The sequence below is a fragment of the Felis catus genome, chromosome B3, assembly GCF_018350175.1.
Source record: "Felis catus isolate Fca126 chromosome B3, F.catus_Fca126_mat1.0, whole genome shotgun sequence".
In the NCBI taxonomy this organism is placed as follows: Eukaryota; Metazoa; Chordata; class Mammalia; order Carnivora; family Felidae; genus Felis; species Felis catus.
In genome coordinates this window covers 81479810-81500392 of record NC_058373.1, presented here as the reverse complement: position 1 = coordinate 81500392, position 20583 = coordinate 81479810, and the positions used below count along the sequence as shown (strand labels likewise).

The 20583-nt window shown below is 41.3% G+C and overlaps 1 long non-coding RNA gene across 1 annotated transcript; it reads right to left on the bottom strand.

The window, feature by feature from the left end:
* Positions 1-1100: 1100 nt before the first annotated feature.
* Positions 1101-9169, bottom strand: LOC123386042. Its single transcript, XR_006599497.1, has 2 exons — positions 8958-9169; positions 1101-5205 (listed from the first exon to the last, which is right to left on the bottom strand). It is a non-coding gene; the product is annotated as an uncharacterized LOC123386042 (long non-coding RNA).
* Positions 9170-20583: the final 11414 nt, after the last annotated feature.

Below are 20583 nucleotides of genomic sequence, written 5' to 3'. Positions count from 1 at the left end.
GTTATCTGTAGAAGCAAATAATACTGGATAATAACAGCAACAGTTAGTGAATGCTTATCATGGGGGATATTATGCCAAGTGTTTTACATGCATCATCTCATATAATCTTCATAATTCTTGTAACAATGAGCTGGGTTCTATTAAACTTCTATTTAATAAACAGGAAGTTGTGGCTTAGAGAGGTTCATTAATTTGCCCAAGATGACCCAGCAAGTAAGAGATGAAGGAAGATTTTGAGTTAAAAATTCTCTGACTCTGACAGCTCAAAATGCTAACCACTAGGCTCCAGTGAATATATAAAGAAAGTAATCATCCTGAAAAACAGATATCTGTGTACAGACGTTGCGTTCTTTATGTTTACATAAGCACCAATGTTGGCAATATCCTGTCATTTCGTCATTACATCATATAGATGGTATTTCCTGTGGGGAGGGCCAGACGTTTAAGACATTTAGTCTATAGTAATTTTCATGGATCCATTCTCATATCATGTGGCCAACAGCCAACACTGAAAGGACAACTGGTCAAGGTTTAGACGGTAGAGATACTATGAAGCCAGGTTTCATCTCTATGCGACTCTAGGCAGCCCATAAGGGATTGAAGCTGTGCCTTGGTCATATTAGCATTGCCCTTCATCCAAAGAAACCAATTGCCCTAATGAAATCCCAAACCTTATCTTGACCAATTTCATTTTTTGTACCCTAGTAAACAGATGGCAAAAATCTGAGTTTCTGACAGTTGAGCAAGCTTTCTTTTTACCGTTCTTGACTTGCGAGAAGAGAGGAAGAGAAAATAAAAATTCAATGGGACAAGGAGAAGGCAGATTTCTAATGCATATTTTCCCAATTCTACACAGACACAGACACACACACACACACACACACAGCAACCAACAGCAGAACAGCAGAAACAAGAGTGACCAGTGATTTGTGTATTATAAGATGAGAGTAGGAGATTTGATAATACTTCACTTTCATGCATTTTCTTTAAAGGATCACACATCAACGTTTAGACCTCCTAGAAGACACAGAAACAAGTATAATCTCTTAGATTGATTGTAAATCTGAGGAGCAGTTGTAACCAAATTATAGTTATTAATGTTATTTCTGTTTCTGGGGGAATGATAAATTGCATTCAAGTCCATTATTTAGCAGAGTTGTTATGTATTTAGGAACTTCATTTGGGGACAGTTTTGATTTTCTTTGGAAGAGAAAAGGCAGACTCATCTTTTGGCTGAGACACAACTATTTTGGGATATTGTCAGATATCATCTTCTGGAGAGAGAAACTGGCCAAGTGTCATTCTTGTCCTCCATGGGTGGTGCAGATGAAAAGAGGAGGCATATACAGGGGATTTGTTCTCAGCTTCGTAATGATACTCTTCCTTATCTGACATTCACTAAAAATAACATTTGAATGAAGGAATTGGGTCACCTGGTGACATTTTTGGTAGTATCAGTATATTGGGGGGGTGCTTTATGCTCTCATGCAGAATTGCACACATTCAATGTTGCGTTAGTAGAAGGCATTTCCAAAGAAAGCTATGAAAATTCCTCACTTGTACAGCAAAGAAGGCTGCATTTGGGGGCACTCCCTCATGGAGGCAGGGGCTGAAGTAGATAAATAAAACTTTAATGTCTCATTTCAATCCTGCTATTCTGTATCACTTTCCATGTGGTATACTGGCCCTAAGAAGTAAGCAATCACTTTATCTCTCCTAATACATTAGTTTCATTTTCCAAGAATGGAAAAATACAAGCTACAGATTATTTTAGTGTCAGATGGCTGACTTAAAATTCGGTGCCTTTATGACAGAAGACACTTGTATCCTAATTTTTGATTCCAGGACTTTCAGGAAACTTAGCACATAGTAGAGTTTAATAAAAATTATTATAATGAATGAAGGATATTTATTTGAAATGTCTTACAGGCTCTCTGATGCATCTTCTGATGTTTTCACCCTCACTCACTCAGCCCAGTCACATAGGACCCTGGCCAATACTCAGATACACCAAGCACCTACCTCCTTTTGCATTTCCTATACTCTTGGCCTGGAATACTTCCCCCATGTATTTGCGGGACTGGCTCACTCACCTTCTCAGAATGCCACGTTATCAGTAAGAACTTCTGTCATTTCCTCCACTGTGACCCCATCCCCCACATTCTTCCACTGTACTTACCAGAATCTAATATAGTATAGATTTACTTGTTTATTTGTTTGTCATCTTTAGCCCCCACATTCATGTAACTCCATAGGAATAGAGGCTTTGTCTAATTCATTGCTGGGTCCTCAGAGATAAAAATGTTGATTGAATAAATGAACAAGTGAATGAATATATTTTTTAGTCATCCCTTCTCTAGTTGATAGGAACAGCCACTTGCTCAAACCATGTCAAGTAAAGGGATTTACCTTAATAAGAAGGAATCTCAGAGAAATCTAAGAATGGGAGTGTTGGGGGTTCCTTGGTAGGGCAGGTATCCTGAGGGCAAGAACTAGAAAGAGCTACCATGACTTGAACGGCCACAGTGGGAAGATCTTGACTCCAGCACTCCACCATTAGCACAGTTGGCTTCTTCTGCTCTCCCTGATTCCTAATTTCCTCAAAATTTCCACTTGTACCATGCTGTGTGACAGCTCCAGTTTTGAGTTTACTGCTTCACCTCCATCATCTCTCAGTCTCAGTTGACCCACAGAGGAGTGTCATGATCTCAGATCATCCTTTCAAGCCAGGCCAACAGTTCCTGGGTCTCTAGCTTCTTGACTGGTGAGCCCATGTCCTCCCCAGGTCTGCTCACCTATGATGTGACACAGGCATCATGTCATCTGCTCCCCATTTAGAAGTCACTCAAGGGACAAATGCGGATCAGGCTATCGACTTCCCAAATACTCTCCTCTTCCTTCTCCAAGAATACCCTTTCATCTCCTACATTTCCCTTTAAAGGTAACAGGAGGTGAGTTGCACCTTTTTATTTGTTTGATTGATGTTTTTAATCAATTAGTTTAATCCAAAAATGCCTTAAATATTATGACATGTATTAATTTAAAGTCTTACATTTAATGTGGAACCAGAAGCCACACAAGTACTCTTTTTGTCTTGGGCATCATAGGCAGATTCTAGAAGGAATCTGACAAGTGCAGCTGGTGTGGCAGGTCCTGCACCATTCCTGGGCAGAGAAGCTGTCATAGACACAAAAGATCAGAAATGCTCTCTATAGGGGGCTTGCTCGTCTTACCAGTCAGTCCAAGAACAGCTTGAGCTTGGGAAAGAGAATATATTGAGATGGTTAAATTCAACGCAAATGGGATGGCAGGAGACAATTATTTTGTTTGGCTCAGATGCTGGAAGCTAAGGCTCTTGAAAGGTGTGTGATTAATTTCTCTATATGTCCTCTTAAAGTATCCTCTCAAGCCCAGGATTTTTTTTTCCTTTCCAGTCTCAAGATTTAACTATTAAGAACCCTAAGCTAAGTAGACCTGAGGCCCAGCGTGGACCCTGATGCTGTGCATGGGGGCTGTGCAAAATGCCCTCTGCATTTTGCTGAAGGCAGACATCCAGGAGTGTTGGGGAAATGGCCCTTACAGAAGCCCATGAATGCATTTCAGCAAGTCCAGTTGTGTTACCTCTCCTCAGAGGCTGTCCACCTCATGTGGAATGAAAGCCAAAGTCCTTACAATGGCCTACAACTCTCTACTTGCTCTGTCCACCCCTATTACTTTTGACCACCACTCCCATTCCTTTCCCCCTTGCTCACCCTGCTCCAGCTACAGAGCTTTTTGCTGTCCTTAAGTGCACCAACAAGCTCCTACCTCCTACCTTTGTTCCATCTGTGCCTTCCACTTAGATGCTCTTCTTCTATACCCCATGGCGCACTCCCTCACCTCCTTCAACTCTTTCCTCAAATCTCATTTCCCAGTGAGATTTGTCCTGGCCACCCTGTCTCATCACTATTGTCTAAAATCAGAAATGCACCCTTCCAACACTCCCAATCCCCCTTACCTTTACTGTTAACTTACTGGTTCTATTTTTATCTGTTTCATTTCCACTAGAATGTAAGCTTCAGAAAGGCAGGAAACTTTGTCTTTTTTTTTGTTCAGTAATGTATTCTAAGCATCTAGAACAGAGCCTGGTCCACAGTAGGTACTCAGTAAAATTTGCTGATTGAGTCAATTAATAATCTAATAATATTTTATAATCGAATAGCCCTTACATTAGCCTCAGAATCTACCTCTTCCTGAACCTGCCAGGAATCAGACCACTTCCTTGAAACCTCTGTGCCAGTATGTTAGAATTTATAAATAAAACTGTGCAAGAAACTGCCCTCTCTCCGGGGAATCTGAGGGAGCCCAAACCACACCCCAACTTCAGCTATATGCTCTGAGCCAAGAATGACCTCAATGAGGGCAGCAAATCTAGCATTAGGGTGTTAAAACTCTTGCTTTGTTCCTTTTCCTTGCTTTGCTTTTGCATCATAATTATTGGCAAAATCTGCATAACTTGAGCATAGGGGTGGGGGGGAGATATAAACATTAATAGCATTGGTTTTGCGCTTGCATAAAAGATCTGGCAGGAAAAGAGTTTGAAATATTGGCAAGAATTAGGGATGGAGTTGGTGTGTTGAGTTATCCCAATTACCTCAGATAATGGTAAAATTATATCATCACCTCTGAGGAGGATGAAAGGAGAATATGAAAAGGCTATGATCTCCTCCTTTTCTGTACCCTGCCTGCACACCACGGCACATCCTGCATATTAAACCCCAAGAAGAAGACTGTTCAACTCACAGATTCCCATCTCCCAGCTGTTACGCAGTGAGGAATCTTGTCAATGTTCACAGGAAATATCCCCAAGGCTCCATCCCTCTGGCCTCTGTTCCAGGAGAGATGACTGTGGTCAGAGTTATCATAAAGTTTAAGTATATATGAATCATAAATAATGATGAATAACCACATTATAAATTTTGCAAGGCTTGTTTCACAGGGATGAGATTTATACCAAATGATATTGGCAGTGAATCCTTCCTCTACCCTTTTAAGGCCTCAGGATACTTAGCGATAAACAAAGAAAGGAAATACCCTGAAGAATTTATTGAGGAAAGTCCTTGACCAGCCACACAGCCTGGGGCACTCCTCATGTTGGCTGCCAGTGTGATGCAGGCATTCTAGCTTCACTTTCCACGAGTGTTATTTCAATTACCAAGTTGATATCTAAAGGAAAGGGGTGGGAGGAGGAAAATTCTCATGGGAGATAGAGTATAGACTATATCTCTGAGCTCTTATTTAGAACCTACAGGTTTTAGGTAAAGTTTCAACTCTTCTCTTGAATAAAGAGCTATTCACTGATGTAGAACAATGAATATAATTTTTACCAAGTATCAATTTTGTGGGTATGCTTTTTAAAAAAAGGGGGCCAAGCCTTGCTTCTGTCTACTCTTGCCTAGTCAGAATGTGAGGAATAAAATAAATGAAATCTGAATGCTTTACAATGACCCCTTGAGTAGTGCCACCTGCCCCTCACCCTGGGCCAGTGAGTCTATTTGCAAAGCTGATTCAAGATGAAAAGCGAAATGTAGTGAACAAGCTGTACCCCTCTGCCCTGATGAATATTTTCTGAGTGAAGTTTGACCAGCCTCAAAATTCTTCACAAATTCAAGAGGAAAAGGCATTAGGCTTCTAAATGGCCTGGCTCAGGTTTCCATAGTAGCTTGGTTAGACAACAGACCTTTTCCCAAGAGTTATGCAGATCTTGTCAATAATGCTGGTGCAAAAACAAGAAAGCCACAATGGGGTCTTGTTCAGTTTAAGCTGAGTCATGAAAATCATGCACTAAAACTATCTTTGGATAAAGACCTGATTGGTAAAGCTAAGAGCCAACTTGGAAGGAATTTTCGAAAGGAAACGTTACCCTCTGTATCCTGAAAGGCATTCAAAGCTATGAGAGATTGAAGAAAAATAATTTGACATTGCTCTTCTCAACCTCATAAAACATTTTTAAAACTAACTCATTATCATAATTTATAGCAGGAACTAGTCTCTTAAGTCTCAATGGACAGTCTGTCTGACATCATAGTCCCATTTGTATGATTCATTTTTTAAAAAAGCAATCTTGCCAGACCATTAAAAAGTAAAACAATTAATTACTTTTATGATAGTTGGTTGCCTTCTGGCCCCTAGTTTTTCTCTTCAAGGGGAACATTATCACTCATGCAGTCTTGCCTGATATTTCTGCCAATGCATGTCAGAATGCTGCCTGTACGTTAACCATCCAAAACATGCAAAATGAGGCCCTTATTTCACTGACCATTGCAAATTTAATACTATTCCTGTCAGTGTAGGGTCCCTTTACAGCAATACAATTATTCAACCTGACCTGCACTACCATTATACCAAATGTCACCATTTATCCCAACAAATGGGAGAGCATTAGTTAAGGACTGAGCTGTTTTCACTGGTACTCTCTCAAAGGGGACAGTGAGAAGGCTGTGGTGATGCAGAGCAAATGATTAGGAAATTACTGTATTCCTTCTGAGACTCTTATCTTCATCCACTTCCAAGGGAAAGGCAGATGCCATCTAAGTCCAGGTGAACCTGGCTTTTGTGTCTCTACCCCCTCCTTCTCACTTCCCAATCTTCTTCACAATTATGGAAAAAGTAGAAAACTATGTCTCTCTTTAGATTCCCTATTGCTTACTATAACCATGGTAGCGATTGCTGGGTAGATTTGCAATCTCTGATGTTTTACCACAATGAAGATATTAAATCCTCTTATAAACATGATCTTATTAATTCCCATGATAATACACTGATATGACACAAGGACCAAGGCCTTCAATATTCATTCTCTTTACAGACAGGGAGAGTGAGACAAGGTGCTGGGAGGTCACAGGGAAATTAGCTAAGCTAGAATTAAAACTTAGTGTTTTGATTCTCATTTAGTGCTAGTGCTACAAAAATGATTCTACATCTTGGAGGCATAAAATAAACAAAGCACAAAAAATAAATAAACAAGTATCAGCAAAGATAGAGTGAAAATAAAAATAATTCCATAGAGTTTCAGTAGCATTGCTGTAACTTTTTACTGAGCTCTTTGCCTGGAGTAAAGCATATAAAACCAAAGGAGAGTAGGATAAGAGATTCAAACCTTGAGATCTCACAAACTACTAGAAGGCTTATCCTTTGACATAGAAAGCAAGTAGAGAAGTAACTACCAGTGATCAATGGAAACATAGTGCAAGGTTTAAGCTACTGGGATACTTTCAAAGATTGTATAGCATAGACTACAAAGGAAAATTTTGAGGCATGTGAAGATCACCCATGTTCTGCTCCATTGGAATACACATAGTCTTTCCTTTGAGATGAAACTTAAGTTTCATCTCCTCCATGAAGTCTTCTTCAATTGCTATAGTCTAGTGTAATTTCTATCTTCTCTGAATTCCTATAGCGCTTTTCATCTAAACCATGGTTCTAGTTAGACTTTATGTCATTATAAGGGGGGGAGGGGGGAAGCAAGAACAACCATTGAAACCATCTCAAGTAAAAAGAGAGTTATTAAAAGTATACAGTGGACTATTACAGAAATGAAGTATTAGAAGCACAAAGAGCACTAAGCTGGAAAATTGTTGGGTAGGAATCTATTTTTCTCTCAGCCTCTGTAATATTTTTATTTCTCTCTTTTGCATCTACTCTAGTCTCTCTGAAGACTGTTCACCAATGGCTCTTACTTCTCCAGATCCATAACTTGGCCATGACATTGGCTTGCCCTAGTGCCACCTTCATTGCCAACTCTATATGACTTTCCTTACCAAACAACCACTCTTATCTGAACTGCAATCTCTGAGTCTACTAAAATTCTGAGAGGAGACTGTCACTGGCTAAGCCCTATCTATAGATTGGTACCCTTTGGATTAGATATCCAGTCCTGGTCCAGCTTTTGTGACTTGGGTGTGGGGATGGATATCATGTGTGATGCAGAGGTTCTCCTGCAGCTAGAAGGGGAAGTTAAGTCAGGTCTGTCTCATTTATTTGTTCCAACAAGTCTTATCATGTGATTGCATTCTGCCTTGCCTTCATATTTAACTTATTTTGTATATGATACTTGCCTTTCCTGGTACAGTAAAAGCTCCTAGACATTAGAGCTCCCCTTTATTTTCTTTCTATACCTCTTTCAGGGTCTTGAAGATTATTATAAAAAAATATTGGTTGAACTGATTCTGTCATTCTTTACTAGAAACTAAGTACAAAATGTAATACTTCTTAGCTATTAAGTAAATTAATGATGGTATATTTTCCAATTGCAGTATCTTTTAAACATTCATTAAAAATTATAGAAAATAGCCTTGGGGAGCCTGAGTGGCTCAGTCAGTTCAGCCCCCACCCGACTTTCACTCAGGTCATGATCTCACAGTCTGTGGGTTCGAGCCCCATGTCAAGCTCTGTGCTGTCAGCTCAGAGCCTGGAGTCTGCTTTGGATTCTATGTCTCCCTCTCTCTCTCTGTCCCTCCCCTGTTCACTCTCTTTCTCTCTCTCTCTCTCAAAAATAAATAAACATTAAAAAAAAAAGAAAATAGCCTTATTTTTCTTTATAGAAGCTTGGTACCTCTTCATTGGCAAGTATCACATGCAAGCATTTGTTCTTTACTATATTTCAAAATGGTTTGAAGATGACATGTTCACAGACTTCAATGTCCCACAATACAGAATAACTGATACCTGACTTGTCTTCCTACTGAAATAAACTATAACAATGAAGAAAATATATGAGACAATTGTTTTTAGACAAAGAACAACAGGCAGCATAGGACTGTAATTTTTGAGAAGGAAAGCATGAGATGAACCCACAACTGCCTTGGGCACATTCCTGCCATAACAGGGAGATGGAGACAAAGCAGAGTAAGAGATAAGGCAGAGATTATGGTTTTGGGTTGCTAAAACAGTTGGAGTTTGTAAGATCAGGTACTAACCTGTGCAGAGAAAAGCTCCCAAAAGTCTGTGTGGGGATTCACCATGGGTCCTGGGTAAGGGTGGAGCTGCAAGGCACAGGGCAAGAATCCATGAGGCCCAAAAAAGAGTGACTGCTGCAGGGCTGAGAGCTGAATGGTGATACCAGTGGTAATGTTGAAAGGGCGGGCCTACACTGGCCGACTCCATCTTGTTCTGTGTCCTTCACCTTGACCACGCCTCCTCCCCTTAAGTAACCCCCCCCCCCACCTGCCTAACAGGACTCGGACCCTTCCCCAGCCAATCGGCTGAGGCCACAGCCATTACCTCACCAACTGCCCCTAGGCCCCAATAAAACTTTTGTCCTTTTGAAACTCTCTCTCTCTCCCCGGTATCTCACCTCTCACTGCTGCGTAGGTGCAGGTAGGGGATTGAGCTCGAGCTAGCTCGAATAAAGGCTCTTTTGCTTTTACATCAGACTCGGCTCCCTGGCAGTATTTGGGGATCACGAATTCTGGGCATAACAATGTCAAAAGTTATATAGCAGTGGCAGATATTTGAGTTCTGGTCTAGAATCCAGTTGAGACTGGAGAAACATTGTGTTTTAGGAATACATTTCCTACTTTGGAAATAAGAACCATATCACAAAGTAAAGGCTACAACGAGGACTAACTTCAAAACCAAAACGGGCCTGTCCTAATGATGAACAAAACTGAGCCTAACAGAACCAAAAAGGATCTACCCATGATTTAAATGCCCTCAAGAACAAAACTCAACACTCTTTAAACTCAATATTCAACACATAATCCAGGCTCTCTTTAATGAATCATCCATAATGTTCAGGTTACAATAAAAATTTACTAAGCATGCAAAGATAAATATGACCCAAGCTAAAGAAAGAAAAAATAAAACAGAATCCAACATGTCCCAGATTCTGGAATTATTAGACAAGTGCTTTTTTTAATGTTTATTTTATTTATTTTGAGAGAGAGAGAGTGGGAGAGGGCCAGAGTGAGAGGGAGAAAGAGAATCCTAAGTAGGCTCCGCACTGTCAGCACAGAGTCCGATGTGGGGCTTGAACTCACAAACCATGAGATCAAGACCTGAACCAAAACCAAGAGTCAATGCTTAACTGACTGAGCCACCCAGATACCCCTAGACAAGTGCTTTAAAGGAACATATGTTAAAGGACTTAAACTAAAAGTTGCTCAAATCAATGCACAGATGGAAAAATCTCAGCAGAGAAATAGAAAATATAGATGAGAACAATGGCATCATGGAGAGTTCCATGCAATAAATTGACTGACTGAAGAAAAGAAAACTTGTGCCTGGTTTATAGACAGTTCTGCATTTTATGCAGGCACCACCCAAAAGTGGACAGCTGCAGCACCACACCCCCTTTCTAGGATGTCACTGAAAGACAGCAGTGAAGGGAAATCCTTCCAATGGGCAAAACTTCAAGCAACGCCCCTTGTTGCTCATTTTGCTTGGAAGGAAAAATGGTCAGAGGTATGAGTTTATTGTGATTCACGTGCTATAGCCAATGGTTTTGCTGAGTGGGCACAGAGTTGGAAGTAACATGAATGGAAAATCAATGACAAGGAAGTCTGAGGAAGAGATATGTGGATAGACTTCTCTGCATGGGCTGAGAAGATATTTGTGTCACATGTGAATGCTCACCAAATAGTGACCTCGGCAGAGGAGGATTTTAATAATGAAGTAGATAGGATAATACTTTTGGTGGATACAATGTCAGCCTCTTTCCCTGACCACTCCTGCCATTTCCCAAAGAGGTCACAAATAAAGTGGCTATGGCAGCAGTGAAAGAGACTATGCATGAGATCAGCAACATCAACTTCCACTCACCAAGGCCAACCTGGATACAGTTACTGTTGAGCACCTAATCTGCCAGCAGCAGAAACCAACAATGAGTTCTTGATATGGCACCATTCCCTGGGCTGATTAGCCAGCTACCTGGTGGCAAGTGGATTACAATGAACCATGTCCACCATGGAAGGGGCAGTGCTTTGTTCTTACTGCAATAAATGCTCTGCATATGGATTTGCTTCCCCTGAATGCAAATGCTTCTGCCAAAACTACCATTCGTGGGCTTATAGAATGCCTCCATCATCATGGTATTCTATACAGCATTGCTTCTGATTAAGGGACTATGTGGCAATGGGCTATGTGGCAATGGGCCTATGCACAAGTATTTCACTAGCCTGACTGTGTCCCTCATCATCCTAAAGCAGCTGCCTTGATAGAATGGTGGAATGGCCTTTAAAAAATGTAGTCACAGTGCCATCTAGGTGACAATACCTTAAAGGACTGTAGCAATGTCCTCCAAGAAGTTATGTGTGTTTTATACCAAGATGCAATATGTGGCACTGTTTTTCCCACAGCTAGAATTCATGAATCCGAGAATTAAGGGGTGGAAATAAGAGTAGCACCACTCACTATTAGATCTGTTGATCCAGCTGTAAAATTTTTGCTTTTATCCTTCTGAGCTTATACTTTGCTTATCTACTGATCTTAGTTCCAAAGGGAGGAATACTTCCACCAGGAAACACAAGAATGATTCCACTGAACTGGAAGTTATGACTGCCATCCAGCCACTTTGGGTTCCTCATGTCCCTGAGTCAACAGGCAAGATGAGGGTCTGTACTGGCTATTTTTGATCCTAATTGTCAAGGGGAAGCTGGGCTGGCACTATACAATGGATATAAGGAAGAGTATCTCCGGAACACAGGAATCCCTTAGGGTGTCTCTTTGTATTACCATTCCCTGTTATTGAAGTCAGTGATAAACTGTAGTAACTCAATTCAAGCAGAACTGCTAATGGCCCAGACCCTTCAGGAAAGATGGTTTGAGTCACCCCACCAAGCAAAGAACCAACACCAGCTGGGATGCTTGCTTTAGGCAAAGGAATATGGAAATAGTAGTGTTAAATAGTGTTAAAAGATAATTACAAAACCAGCTTTGACCATGTGACCAGTTGCAGACATGAAGACTGTAATTGTTACGAGTATTTCTAACTTATTGTGTTATAAACATGTTAATGTATATACATACATAATTTGATATTTTGATATTTTTGTTTTCTTCCTTCTCTTATCTTCGTATCACCCAATATAAGATGTATTAATAATAATTATTAATAGTTAACTCTACATCATGGTATCTGAATTATAGGATATCAAGGAGAAGGGTCCAAATTACTCAAGACCTTTCTATCCTCTTCTGGAGAAAGGGTCAGTGTATTTTTGGTTATATACAGAATAGTTGTATCCTGTATCATGTTAGGAAAAAGTAGGGCTTGGGTACTGTCTGTATTTGGAGATTAAGTATGGTTTCTGGAGATGTGTATGGGTGCCAAGCTGTCAAGAGATAGATTGTGATGATCAGTTTTATGTCAACTCTACTAGGCAATAGTACCTAGTTATTCAATCAAACACTCATCTCGGTGTTTTTCTGAACGTATTTTGTAGATGTGGTTAACATCTACAATCAGCTGACTTTAGTAAAGGAGATTATCCTCACTAATTTGGATGGGTCAGGCCCAATCAGCTAAAAGATTTCAAAAGCAGAACCGAGGTTTCCCTGAAGAAGAAAAAATTCTGCCTGTGGATGAAAGCTTCACTCTTGCTTGAATGTTTCTAACCTGTCCTTCTTGATGACCTTCTTACAGATTTTGGGCTCAACTAGCTAGCACCCACAATTTTATAAGCCTATACATTGCAATATCACCACACACACACTCACACACTCCTATATATATATATATACAACCAGATATTTTTCTGTTGGAACTCTAATAGATACACCTCTCAGCTCCTTTTATGATTCCAGAAGTAACCTGATGCCAATACTTGACAATAACATACAGGCAAAGAAAATTATCGACCAATATTGCTCACGAATTATAGACACAAAAATTTATGATTAGATGGTAGCAAATCAAATGCATCAATATAATTGTTATTACAATGTATCAAGACCAAGTGGGATTTATTCTCAAATGAAAATTGGCATAATATTTGAAAGCTGACCACTGAAATTTATCACTTTTTTTTTTATTTTTTTTCAATGTTTTTTATTTATTTTTGGGACAGAGAGAGACAGAGCATGAACGGGGGAGGGGCAGAGAGAGAGGGAGACACAGAATCGGAAACAGGCTCCAGACTCCGAGCCATCAGCCCAGAGCCTGATGCGGGGCTCGAACTCACGGACCGCAAGATCGTGACCTGGCTGAAGTCGGACGCTTAACCGACTGCGCCACCCAGGCGCCCCGAAATTTATCACTTTAACAGAATAAAAGACAAAAGCCATATCACCATTTTAATGGAGCAGAAAAAACATTTGACATTACACATTTATCTGTGGTAAAAACGATCAGTAAATGAGAACTAGAACTTTCCAGAGTGTGATAAAGAGCATCTATAAAACTTCCAGCAAATATACTAGTAGTGAAATATTGGCTGCTTTCCCCTTAAGAATGGGAATAAGGCAAGAAAATCTACTCTCACCACTTCTAGTCATCATTGCACACAGAGGTCATAACCAGTGCAATAAAGCAAGAAAAGGAATCTAAAAGCAAAAAATCTGTAAGAAACAGTACAACTCTTTATTTACAAATGGCATGATTGCTTATGTTGAATGGTGACTCCACCACTTGCTTTGTGATGTAGCTTTGTGATCTTGGCCTAATTCCTTAGTATAACAAACTTTATCATCCCCATCTGTACAACAGTGATACCAAGTTATAAGGATGAGATGAAATAGGAGAGGGGGTATGGGGAAAAAAAAGGGTGAGATGAAATAATACATGTAAAATGTTTAGCATCGTGTCAGGCTCAGGAGATGTTAGATTGATAATGATAGTGGTAGTGACTTTAACAATCTAGGGGTTTATCCAGAGTTTTAACTTCTCTATGCCTCGATTTTCTCATCTGTTAAACAGATAGTACTACTATCACAAGCAAATTACAAGCAAATGCATATAAAGTGCTTAGAACAATGCCTGACACAAAACAATCCCATACTTTTAAATTGTTCTGTAAGAAGCCACCTTAAAAGAAGGGATTTGGGATTTAATTTTCCTGGTGAGAAACAGTGCAGAGTCTCCAGAATCCTGAAGTTATATGCAGCCAAAGAAATTTAAGCAGATTCAATAAGTAGTTATTGAATACCCATACTCTATACCAGTCACTGCTAGACACATTTATTATGTATTTTAATCTCCTCTAATCCTTAAACCAGCTTTTGGGTGGGTACTACCCTTGGCCCATATAATGGGTAACTGAAACACAGAACGATCAAATAATAGGCCCAAAGACCCACTGCTAGTATTTCAAGTCCTCCAAATCTAAGCATTCTGAGTGCTTTTTAGTCATGTACAACACAAGTAACTCCCAACTAACCTCACCAGATTGTGTTTATTCTTTGTGTACAGATAAAATTAGTTAGTCAAAAGCATTTATTCTAAATGTCCAAATTAACATCGCAAGTGTGTGTCAAATGAATCCAAACTGTTGGCGTGGGGTGGGGGAGGGCAAGAAGAGGGAGGGAGAAGGTATCACTCCACTCCAAGTGTTTTGGATCAACACCAGTATTTCTGCCCCAGTCCTCTAGACTCTATTCTACGAGAAAGAGAGATCAGGGTGTATAATATATGGAGTCTCACCAAACTCCATGCCAATTCTCGCCAGGAAAAAAAAAGAAGCAGCAGCTAAAAATGTAACCTATGTTGGATCCTTACACAAAGTCAGCCTTCATTACTTACTGCTACATGTTGATCTAGAAGAAATATTTCATTACGCTCTTGCTGTAGATTTTATCTAGTTGCCATAGAAACTTTGGAGGAAAAGCTTGTTTTTAACCCTTGGACTAGGTTTGCCACCCAGTTTTATAGCTCTATTTAAAGAGCCCCCTTGTTATTTAATACTCTTTCCCTTCTGCTTGCCTGTTTTCTCCTGTGAGAAAGCTGGACAGGACCTGTTCATGACCTTCAAGCTGCCACTTATTGTGATTTTGAAGGCACAATTTCTGAGAGGAGATGGCAACAGCCACCAGTGCTTTTCTGCGTTCATCTGTGACATGCGCTCTGGTCACAACAGAATTTTTTTTAAGCTGAAGTTCCACTTCATCAAAAACAAAAATGAACTGTCTTGTTTCTATCACCTGTGCCAAGCAAGCTTCCCCACCTAGTGCAAGTCTTCACAGAAGGCATCAAGAGCCCCACTCAATTCCCAAGACAGCCTCTAAGTTGGAAGTGTCTGGTTTCTAGATGCCCTGGGTCCTTCTGTCTTCCCACAAGTCCCTCCTCACTGCTCCTGCAGTTTCCAAATACATCACCAGAACTGTGCTTATCTGTACAGCTTTCCTTTCCCTGAGGGATGGGCATGTGTGTCTCAGAACAGGAATCTAGGCTCAGTTTATAGCCCGGGCTCCCAGGATGTGAACTCCTGCTTGTCTCCATACTGCATGACATCTTTTCAAAACTGTCCCTTTCTTTTCCTGACTGAGAGCTCATTTGGGACATATGGAAGTTCTCATCTGGTTACAAGTGATTTTTTTCCACAGGAGAGAGGTGGGTGTTGGGACAATGGGTTGTATTTAACGGGGTCGGTCAGGGCCTGGCCTTGCTCTGGTTCAGAGGAAAGTTTGAGGGTTGGATGTTGGGCATTTGTAGAAGTTAGAAAATGTAGCCTGGGGAGGATAGAAGACTGCTTGCTTCCAACCCCTTTTAATTGTGGTCGTAGATGGAGGTGTGGTTGGGTACCATGGCTAAGAACAGTTTCACATAAACAACACACTGCTTTCGTCAAAGCAGATACAGTCTCCCAAAGGTGAAGTGGAGGTCTAGGTCATGACTGCTAATCCACGGACTTAGCCTCACAAGGCAAAGATGAAAACTGAGTGCAACAGCCAACCAAGGAGCTTGAAACTGCCAGGTAATTCCACCTTGCAAGAGTGCCACCCACTTAGAATGTCTTCTATTAGAGGTCTCATAACCATATTTCTGATTATGGAGCCCCAGAGAACGGCCTGGATGACTCTCACAAGCATAGGGAAAGAGAAAGATTCATTGCAACCTGTTCTGTTCCTGTGATTACTAACAAGTGAGATAATCCAGCTCATAAGTGAAACACTCCCTAAAGATGAAAGAGCTTTGGCGTTGCCAAGACAGGCAGTCTTTTCCTGGTAGGAAGTCCAAAGGTAACCACTGTGCCTCGATGTGGGCAAGGAGGAAGTTCAGTTGCATCAAAGAGTTACTTAGAGCTGCAGACTCCTTGTCTATCTCATTTCTGAATGCCTCTCATGCCTCCAACAAAACCTGGTGCATAGTTTGTTAAATGTATACCAGGTTGTTTTTGCTTTTGGGTTTTTTCAGGGGCTATAATAGATCATTGATTTCTTTTCTTCTTCTTCTTCTTCTTCTTCTTCTTCTTCTTCTTCTTCTTCTTCTTCTTCTTCTTCTTCTCCTTCTTCTTTTTAACCTAGTAGCTTTATTGATATATACACCATATACCACAATATTCACCCTTTTATTTATTTATTTATTTTTTATTATTTTTTTTTAAGTTTATTTATTTTTGAGACAGAGAGAGACAGAGCATGAACGGGGGAGGGTCAGAGAGAGGGAGACACAGAATCGGAAGCAGGCTCCAGGCTCTGCGCCATCATCAGCCCAGAGCCCGACGCGGGGCTCAAACTCACGGACCGCGAGGTCGTGACCTGAGCTGAAGTCAGACGCTTAACCGACTGAGCCACCCAGGCGCCCCAAAATTCACCCTTTTAAGGTATACAATTGAGTGGGTTTGAGTCTATTCACAGAGTTGTGCAATTATAACTACTATCTAATTTTATAACATTTTTATTGCTTCTCCCACAAACTCTGTACCCATTAGCCATCATTCACTATCTCCCACCCCTCAGCCCTTGGCAACCACTAACTTACACTCCATCTCTGACCATAGACTTCTGACCAGTGCATTCAACAGTTTTGTGGATCTCCACATAAGCACACAAAGCAAAATTTCTACCCAGGCCATGCTCTTCACAAAGCATTCCTTGTGTTATCCTGGTTCTAGCTAATCCAGTTTCGTTCTTTCTGTCACTTAAAAGAACAGATGGCTTCAGCCTCCTCCAGGCCAAAGCTGAGTCTCTGTATTGCCAAACATGTTGATGAGCACTGAAATGCAGCCCAGAATCACAATGAAAGCAAATGTGAAATACCTGGACATAGCCAAAGTAATTCAGGCATTTCCCCATGCTCTAGCACCATTTAGCAACTATATGGGTGACCCATTCCTGGGAAGTAACTCTTAGCAAAAATGGAATTTGGGACATGCCAGCTCAGTGAAGCTAGGTCAGGCCTGATCTGAAGACAACACTGAAGGTGGGCAATGGTGTCAGCCATGGGAATTCACATGAGCAAGCACCAAGTGCTGTTTCAGGATGAAGACCCAAATCTGAAGCCCAGGGATGTGAGCTTGCACTAGGAGTAGGGGGCATTGTCTGAAGATCTCAAGCCTGGGGCAGACTTGGTTCAGGAGCCAGGATGGGTGGCCAAGTAATGAACACAGGAATCTGTGGAAGCTGAACAGGGTGAACAGGGCGGTTCCACGGACTATTGCCAAATAGCTTGTTGCTACCTCAGTCAGATTTATTAGCCCAGTTCAGCAGTTTTTGCCTGGGAGCATTTTAAAGGCACCACAGGATCTTTGACACTGGAAACTGAGAATCATTGATGGATAACAATGTGGTTCTTCCTTGAACAGCTTAGCCTCTTTAGAAAATGAAAGGTGATGAGAACAATTGTCCAATTCCAAGAACATCATGGCAGCTTCCCTTAGAGAAAGTGGTGAGACTTTGTCTTATTTCTATAGTTGGTTTCTAACATGTGGCTTTTTTCAGGCTAGAATGTGAGCTCCTTATAGGAATTGTCCATGTCATTTTCCTTTTATATCCCAGTGCCTAGAAGTGTCTGGCACATAATAACTACTCCATTAAAATTTATTTACGGAGTAAATAAATTTCTAGTACCTATCTCCAAAAAAAGATATTCTCCCTTTTTTCCTAACTTCTCAGGGAGATAGGAGGGAAATAATAGTAGTAAGATTTTCTCCAGAATTCACTGGCAAAAAGAGTACCCTTCCTTCCCAAATCACTGTTTTGGGCAGGGAAAATTATGATAAAATGTAAATGTGTGCTTTTAAAATATGCCACTCTTATCAGGAGAAAAAATGGTACGGCACATCCAAGAGGAAAATATGTGAGCTGAATAAAGATTTAAAAAAAAACACACTTGATGTGAAGCCAGAGAAACGAGCTCTTAATGCTGGTACAAGACACGGCAAATACCTTGCATGCATGTTGACCCTTTTCCTCCCATGCCCATGGCAGACAGTGCTAATCAAGGCTAGGTTATTCTTTCCCACCAAACTGAGGTTTGACTTTAGAATTCTTGCCAACACTGTTTTTCATGCAGTCATTACTGGGTGGTTGGTGTTGATAGACATAATATAAGCCATTAGTCATGGCTGAGCTAGAGTAAAGGAAGGACAGGGCTGTGAAAGAATGTGAGGTCATTTACGGAAGACAAGAAGGGGACCTGGGCGGCGCCCCAGTGCCCAACAGAGATCTTTGGTCTGGCTTGAACCTATGTAAATTGTTAGGTGCGTGGAGAACAGTCCCAGCCTAACTCAAGGAGTGCCCTGGGGCTGGATCTGAGACCCAGACAGAAAAAGGTCCTGTTGTCCAAGAGACCAAAGAAACTAAGCTAAGAAGTCGGGTGACTTGGCAAAGTCTGTTACCCCAGAGCCTGAGTCTAGTGGAGCAGCCAGTTCACTGGAGGGGGTGTGAAGTAACTTAATTCTGCACCAGACTGAGTGAATAATTGAGTTCACCCAGGAGACATGCCTCAGCTATAAGCTGCCTGTACCCCCATGATCCCCTGTCCATGTGGAAAATCCTGGTGTTATACAACTGGATGGAGCAAACTGCATCTGTCCCTGTGTTGGGGGTGATGGGAAAACAAGGAAGGAAGGTCTTATTTCCAAAGCAAAGGGGTCCTCTCTGAGTTTCAGGGCAGCTGGTTAGAGGAGTACTCTTTCTTCTCCTGTCTTCCCTGGAGGGGACAACAGAAAATTACCTCCAGCATAGCATTTTGTTTGGCATGCTTCACCTATATCTCCACTGCATAGCTCTGTGGAGCATGGGGTTCATTTTCTCTTGAGGTGGGGCAACTAAACCCCAGACAGGCTACATGATGAGTTCTCTGACCTACAGTGAGGCAGCTGGGATCAGCCTTTAGGCTCTTGTTCAAGAACACTTTTCCCACTGAACAGTGCTGACTCATCTAGGCTGAAAGGAGAAAGCATGATGCCGACAGTTCACATCATAAGGTAATCAAATGGCCCTGAAGAGAAGCAGGCAGGAGCCGCTATGTACCTACTCTGAGTTTTCTATGGCATTTTCCCCAAGAAGGTAGATGCATTTTCTTGCCTTACATTGAAGGGACTCAATAAATAAACAGTTTTGGATGTTGAAAACAGCCTTTTAATATGTTTGTTTGACTATGGATCAGAAGAGTCAGTGTGTGGGCTGGCCCACCCTTTCTCAGAGACAGTGTGGAATAAAAGAAGTTAGGAAGACTTCAATTGCAGCGTTAGCACTTACTAGCTGTACAGCCTTGAGTTATTACTTTTACTCCCTGAGCAACTATGAATTTGGGACACAACTATTTATGTCTTTATTTTTATTTTCATATTTTTATTTATTTAAAAAATATTTTTTAAATGTTTATTTATCTTTGAGAGAGATAGATACAGATCATGAGCAGGGGAAGGGCAGAGAGAAAGAGGGAGACAGAGATCTGAAGCAGGCTTCAGGCTGTGAGCTTTCAGAACAGAGCTGCAACTCATGACCCACGAGATCATGAACTGAGCCAAAGTTGGATGCTCAACCGACTGAGCCACCCAGGCACCCCATCCCGAATATTTATGTCTTAAGGGCTGTCTTAAGGATTAACAGTGTATGTAAATAGTGTAACACATAATAAATGATCAATAATGTAAATCCATCCCTCCAAGGCAAGGATGAAGGTTGTTGTTTTTGTTCTTATAAAGTAGGCAGCATAGGAGAAGTCTGCTTTACAGCTGATTCTGAACTCCTGGATTTCCAGATATCCAGCTCAAAGTTCTTCTCTCTTCCCCAACTCTCTACTGTCTCACTGGCCTGCAGACTCAGGCTGGGGGGCAGGAGGGCATTGGGGAGAAGGCTCTGGGAAACTCAGCAAGCCCACGGACCCTGTGGCTCCCAGGGTCCTGGCTCCTAAGTGGAGGCAGGCAGCTGTTCGCTGCCCTCAGGGCTGCTTTTGGGTTCATTTCAAATGAAGCACAATTTGGAGAGAATTAGAATCATTTTGTTGGGAGGTGACAACAGCAAGACAGTCTGAGGGGGGAGATGGAATTGAGGAGAGCTGAAGCAGGGAGCCATTCCTCCGTGGGAACCCCTGTCCGCAGGGGATGCTCTGGAAGGGCACCTAAGCTAGTTGCTTGATGAATCCCCTTTCCAAGTGAGAAAGCAGGAGCACCTCTCAGAGTCCTTTCCCCATCTCCTCCCCTTCCTTACAAGGTTGGGTCT